General features: G+C 44.1%; 1 protein-coding gene across 2 annotated transcripts in view; it reads left to right on the top strand.

The window, feature by feature from the left end:
- The first annotated feature begins 1,072 nt into the window (after window positions 1-1,072).
- The window catches only part of SERPINA6 (serpin family A member 6), a 29,987-nt gene continuing 23,858 nt past the window's right edge, over window positions 1,073-7,201 (top strand). For both annotated transcript variants that reach the window (XM_077123443.1, XM_077123444.1), the window contains exon 1: window positions 1,073-1,211. The gene's annotated coding sequence lies outside the window, so the exon portion shown is untranslated. The remainder of the gene's footprint in view (window positions 1,212-7,201) is intronic.

The raw sequence follows: 7,201 nt of genomic DNA, 5'->3' as shown, positions 1-7,201 counted from the left end.
GATGAAATAAATAAATTCCAAAACTGACCTAAGGAATAGAAAACTTGAAAAGACCAGCAGGTATGAACAAAATTGAAGTGCCTCCATAACCCCAGACCCAGCTGTGGGGTCTACACCATTTTGCTATGTATACAGCCCACTGCATCCTCTGAATGCAAGTAATGGTGCAGTCAACCCAGCAGAAGGTAGGGTCCCTGACTGGGCGTTTGTAATGCCACAACCTTCTGGACACTATGATCTGTCCAGAGCTGGACAATCACACCCAGAGTACTTTGGGGAACTGATATGGACACTGAGAAAGAGGAGGTCTCTCAACTGCTATCACAAGCCTGGAGAGGCAGTGGCCCCGTTTGTCCCTGGTGCAGAGAGCCTTTTAAGAATGAAGTAAGAAAGCAGAGCTCAGAAAGAGACAGGAAAAAAAGGAAGACAGAGCATTCATAACCAACTTGGGGCCGCGGGAACCAGTCAGTCCTGAAGCTCTGTCTGCTTTTAGAACTTCCATTCAGGAAACCCAATAATATTATTTTATGGATACACCAGCTGGAGTTTGATCCCTGTCATCCGCAACCAAAGAAAACAGATAAATGAGAATGTGGGGAAGAGCTGGGCTTGGATTTGAATCTCAAGGACAGCTCATTTAACCCCTATGAGCCTCATTTGCCTCATCTAAAGAAGAGTGATAATAACAGAACCCACTTCATAGAGTCATTGTGAAGGTTAAAGGAGACAATCAGGGGGAAGCACTTAGCTATATCGTTCTCACCAGGGCCCCCTTAGAGGGGGCGCCATGCCTGACTCATCCTCAGCCTGAGCTAAGCACCTGGGTCATCACAGGCATCAGGGGCATGGTGCTAAAATACCCGTGGCTTCTCTGCCACACAACAACAGTAAATGCTGACGCAGCTCCAACCACATTTTGATATTTTAAAAAAGGTAAAACTTCAAGGAATTGAATACAGAGGTAAGTTAATTTGCAGCATGACTGTGTTTACTCAAAATCCTTGGAAAAGCCTCTCATTGGCTAATGGTTGGAGGGAGGGGACCACCGAATGGTGAAGGCCACTGCCCCCACCCCCCTAACCATTAACTAGCAGAGAAGCTGGCACACAAGATATAGCAGCAGCCGTGTCCCTGCTAGCTTATTGTATACCTGCAAGGTTCCAGGACAGCAGGACCCGTCCCCCGGGAGCAGCCCCAGCCCACAGTGGACGGTGAGTAATGCCTGTGAACACTCTATTCCTCCTACGCCTGACCGTCTCCAGAACAAAATGACCGCAACTTGCTTGTTTGGTTTTTTTTTTAAATGAGACATTTGAACATTAGGGCAGAAAGCAGAGGTGTTAAGCAACACTGGTGATAATTTCCCAGAGCCTGTGAATCACCCACAGAGATTTTGAGTTCAGCTGACACCGAAGTTGTAGCCAAGATCCATTCTCATCCATTGTCATGACTCAAACAGCCACCAGGGCCGCAGAGTTGGAGACTGCGAGCACCCTGGTGGAGCGCTCAAGGAGGAGCCCCCAGGGGCGGACGCAAGCCTGGGGGTGGGGCAGGAGAGTGCCCAGTGGCCAAGGTGCAGAGAGCGTTCAGCGTAGGATTGATACTCTGAATTTTTACATTGCTGGGCACTTTTCAAAGCACATCTTCACTATTATTTTTCCTTTTTGTAGAGAGAGGTAGCATGGTATGGCAGAGTCCCAACTCTGGGCAGATTACTCTTCCTCCCTGGGTCTTAATTTCCTCATCTGTAAAATGATGCCAGGCTGTCCTATTAAATGAGGCCACATAAGCAAAATATTTACAGCTGTAGCTGGTATTCACCATGGGTAGCTTTTCATTCTGCGCTTTGGAGGATGCAAGCAGGAAGGGATGAGGCGTGGAATCTTCTCAGAGACAGCGGGAAGAAACAGAAAGGGAAAGGGAGAGGAAATACATTTCTGGCAAGCCTACTCTACTCCGGGGCTCGGCCAAGAGAGGCGCACAGACAGGTGTGGAGGTCACTGTGCTATGACAGAGATTCCATTATAGTGTGATAATGGCAGTGACAGGAGAAGCACAGAAGGGGGGGATCTCCTGGAGGAGGTGACCTGGGCCCTGATTTCTGAAGGACAAAAGTGATGGCCTGATCCCGGGAGCCACAAGAGATGGGTCTGGGGCAGGTATATCTTTGTCCCCAGCTCCCAGTCCCGTGACGGGCTCAGAGCTGGGCTCAGCAAACACTGGGGAACTGAAATGACCTGCCTTGCCCTGCCGTGACACCAGCAGAGAAATGAAGGTCTGGTGTGTGCTGGGAGGAAAACATCCAGCATAACTAATTGAAACTTCAAGGATCAGATTTGAGGCTGGGTCAGGGCTGTCAGCAGGGTCTGAGTCATGAGAACCCCCGAATCATGTTCATGAGGATCATTCTTTGTGAGCAATGGGGAGCCTTTGTAATTTTTCAGCAGGAGAATGACCAACCAGCTTAAATTTCAGAAAGATGCCAAAAATGAGGGCTACAGAAGGAAGAAAAGGTTGGAGGGAACAGGGAAGCCAGGCATAGGGGAGCAGTACTAACTCCTGGGAGAGATGATGAACTCATTTCAATCTGATGATGGAGTGCTGCTGTGCAGGCCTAACTTTGTTTCTTTGTGGGTCAGGTAACATCCTATTCATGATGGGTAACTTAGTAACATGGTGGCCCATGGGTAAGCATTCAGTCTCTGTGAAAGCCCAGTAGTTGTTTCACAAAAGGACAGTATTTATCTGCAAAGGATGGCAGGGCTTTGCTCCGAATCCTAAGAGTCTGCTCTGTGATTCTCCTATAGAGGAGAATCTACCAGAGGAGGTTCCTAATAGCATCTTCTTCTGCCACTGACACTTCCAGAACCATTGGGCCTGCTGGATCATATGGCCCAACTGGGAGAGCAGCTTACATGGCAGCCTAGACCCATGGCAGAGCCTTCCTTTGTTCCAATCCCCATTCAAGATTAGAAGCCTTTTGAATCACTTGGTAAATGGACCAGAGTAGTCCACCTAAATGAGAAATATATTGCCTTCAAAATCCAAAGAGGCCAACTAGACATTGTGCCTCTTTTTGGGTTGTTGATTCAACTTCTCCTTCACCTTAGAAGGGATATCTCAGCATGTCCAACCACTGAATGCCTAGAACTTTCACTGAGGTGGAAGGCCACTAAATTTTTGTTGGATTTATTTACCATCCATTGACATGCAAATGTCATTTCTTTTTCCCCAAAGCATGGTCCTCCTGGTAAATGCTTTATTTCCTTTGGGGAAGACTGGAAGAAATATTAACAGTATAAATTTTTTGCAGCATACTGATATCCTTCTCCAAGGAGATTTGGCCTGCCTCTCATTCAAGGAGTTCTGGTCTATAAATTCACTCAGTTCTGGGAATGATTGAGGGATTATGACTCTGTTTTGGTGATCCAAGTTAAATTTGTTCACTTGATCTAGAAATCTAGTGCTTATACAAATCAAGTAAGAATTTCTATTTGTGAGACTTCGGGTCAAGATGGTGGTTTAACAACATGCACATTCTAGTTCATCCTCCAGAACAACTACTAAATAACCAGAAACAGTACAGAACACCTCCTGGGGCCAAGTCAGTGACCGGACACACAGCATACCCCAGTCTGGACCAGCTGGACCGGCTGCGAGCACCCCCCAGAACCGTGAGTTCCAAAAGCTGCAGAGACCAGTGCCCCTCCCCCACAGGCTGCTTCCCACAGGGGAAAGGATAGGACTTTACCAGCAGCAGGGACTGGGCACAATCAAACGCCAATTGTGGAACTAATTAACAAATTCTGACTACTAAAAATAGGCCCCCAGCTTAGGTGAACCTGATCAAAGCAGAGGTTGCTCATTTTTGCCCCTGCACCAAGGGGACAGGACTGACAGAAAAAAGGGGAAAAAAAAGAAGGAAACAGAGGTTTTTGTGGCTGTGTATCTGCAAAGGCTTGACTGTTTCTGGATACAGCGGCAGGACTTTTCAGGCTACAACTGCCCCAGGCATAGGCAGAAGTGAGCTCTTTTGGGGGCTTATCTGGAGCCTGTGCCTTCCCCAGGGGAGGGGTGAAGCCCCACCTAGGTGGAATCCCTCCATCAAGGAATTCAGACACCAGGGCTTGGTAATTTGAAGCCATTAAAACCAGCCTACAACCTCTCCTCTGTCTCCACCACGCCCCCAGCAGGGAGAGTCTGCCAAAGTTTAAGGTACCGCATCATCTTAAGCTGGTGGGACCTGCATTCAGACAAGCGCCACATACTGGGCAGGATAAGAAAAATAGAGTCCAGAGACTTCACAGGAAAGTCTTTCAACCTGCTGGGTCTCACCCTCAGGGAAAACTGACGCAGGTGACTCTTTCCTCCTGATAGGAGGCCAGTTTGGTCTGGGAAAATCTGGCTGGGGTCTATAATATCTAAGTAGACCCTCCTAAGTGTGTGGGGGGGAAAGGCACCACACAAGCAAGGCAAGAAACAAGAAAACAAGAGCTGAAAAATTCTCCTGTTAAACAAAACTTAAGCTAAAGGTCCAGATAAAGCTGAACGGAATGTCAAAGAACAGATAGACAACAAATCATCCAGCAAGAAAACCCTAGATAAAAGAAGTGAAAGAAATCTCCAGAATAAACCAATTAATGTAATTAAATGCCTAGAGGCCAGCAAAAAAAACAAATCACACTAGGAAAATTGAAGATATGGCCCAGTCAAAGGAACAAACCAACAATTCAAATGACATACAGGAGCTGAAACAATTAATTCAGAATGTACTAACAGACATGGAAAACCTCTTCAAAAACCAAATCAATGAATTGAGGAAGGATATAAAGAAGGTAAGGAAAGAACAAAAAGAAGAAACTGAAAGTCTGAAAAAACAAATCACAGAACTTATGGGAATGAAAGAAACAGGAGAAGAGATGAAAAAAACAATGGAAACCTACAGTGGTAGATTTCGAGAGACAGAACATAGGATTTCAAAACTGGAGGACAGAACATCTGAAATCCAACAAGAAACAGAAACTATAGGAAAAAAATGGAAAAATATGAGCAGGGACTCAGGGAATTGAAAGACAATATGAAGCGCACGAATATACGTGTTGTAGGTGTCCCAGAAGGAGAAGAGAAGGGAAAAGAAGGAGAAAAACCAATGGAGGAAATTATTACTGAAAATTTCCCAACTCTTATGAAAGACTTAAAATTACAGATCCAAGAAGTGCAGCGTACCCCAAAGAGAACAGATCCAAATAGACATACTCCAAGACATTTAACAATCAGAATGTCAGAGGTCAAAGGGAAAGAGAGGATCTTGAAAGCAGCAAGAGAAAAGCAATCCATCACATACAAGGGAAGCCCAATAAGACTATGCGCAGATCTCTCAGCAGAAACCATGGAGGTGAGAAGAAAGTGGGATAATATATTTAAATTATTAAAAGAGAAAAACTGCCAACCAAGAATTCTATATCCAGCAAAATTGTCCTTCAAAAGTGAGGGAGAAATTAAAACATTTTCAGACAAAAAATCACTGAGAGAATTTGTGACCAAGAGACCAGCTCTGCAAGAAATACTAAAGGGAACATTAGAGACAGATACGAAGACAGAAGAGAGAGGTGTGGAGAAGAGTGTAGAAAGGAAGACTATGAGTAAAGGTAAAAAGAAGGAAAATTAGATATGACATATAAAATCCAGAAGGCAAAATAGTAGAAGAAAGTACTACCCATGCAGTAATAACACTGAATATTAATGGATTAAACTCTCCAATCAAAAGACATAGTCTGGCAGAATGGATTTAAAAACAGGACCCATCTATATGCTGTCTCTACTCAAAGGACACGAGGCCAAGGACACAAATGGACACTTACACACCAATGTTTATAGCAGCATTATTAACAATTACCAAGAGATTGAAACAGCCAAAATGTCCATCAACAGACAGTTGGCTAAACAAACTGTGACATTTACATAAGACGGAATATTATGCAGCTGTAAAAATAAAGTTATGAAGTGTCTAACAACATAAATGGACCTTAAGGACATTATGCTGAGTGTGATTAGCCAGAAACAAAAAGGCAAATACTGTATGGTCTCACTGATATGAACTGGCATTAGTGAATAAACTTGGAATATTTCCTTGGTAACAGAGACCATCAGGAGATAGAAATAGGGTAAGATATTGGGTAATTGGAGCTGAAGGGATACAGATTGTGCAACAGGACTGAATATAAAAACTCAGAAATGGACAGCACAATACTACCTAACTGTAATACAATTATGTTAAAACACTGAATGAAGTTGCATATGAGAATGATAGAGGGAGGAGGGCTGGGGCATAAATGAAATCACAAAGAAAGATAGATGATAAAGATTGAGAAGGTGTAATCTAGGAATGCCTAGAGTGTATAATGATAGTGACTAAATGTATAAATTTAAAAAAACGTTTTTGCATGAGGAAGAACAAAAGAGTGTCATTACTGCAGTGTGCTGTAAATAGATGGTACTTAATAGTTTAAAAGTTCAACTAATGTGTGAGACTAAAGCAAAAAATGTTTATTTGGTACAAATCTATACTTTGACTAGTGCATCTCTTAATATAACTTATGTAGATAGTTGATTGAACACCTTAAGTACATGGAATTTTGTATAGGACATGAGATTTTGTTGGTTTGTCCAGGTGATGCCCTGATGAATCCCAGAGCGATTTGATCAGTGAGTGGAAAAGTATTTGCAAATTCCCCTTCGGGGAATGGTGAGAACAGGGGAAGGCTCAACTTCCCCAAGTTGAATTCTTGATATTCTCACAAACAGTGTGAACAACCAAAGCTATAGGCTGAGCCCCCAGTCTTGGGATTTGTTCATATAAAACTTAACCCCACAGGGGATAGGTCAAGCCTACTTAAAATTAAGCCTAAGAGTCACCCCCAAGAGAACCTCTTTTGTTGCTCAGATGTGGCCTCTCTCTCCAGCCAACACAGCAAGCAGACTCACCACCCTCCCGCTGTCTACGTGGTACATGACTACCAGGGGTGTGGATCTTCCTGGCAGCGTGGGACAGCAATCCCAAAGAATGAGCTGAGATTCAGCATGAAGGGATTGAGAAAAACTCTAGAATGAGCTGAGACCTAGCATCAAGGGATTGAGAAAACCTTCTCGACCAAACGGGGGAAGAGTGAAATGAGACAAAGTGTCAACGGCTGAGAGATTC

Source organism: Tamandua tetradactyla, chromosome 12 (assembly GCF_023851605.1).
Source record: "Tamandua tetradactyla isolate mTamTet1 chromosome 12, mTamTet1.pri, whole genome shotgun sequence".
Taxonomy (NCBI): Eukaryota; Metazoa; Chordata; class Mammalia; order Pilosa; family Myrmecophagidae; genus Tamandua; species Tamandua tetradactyla.
This window is presented reverse-complemented; position numbering and strand designations above follow the sequence as displayed.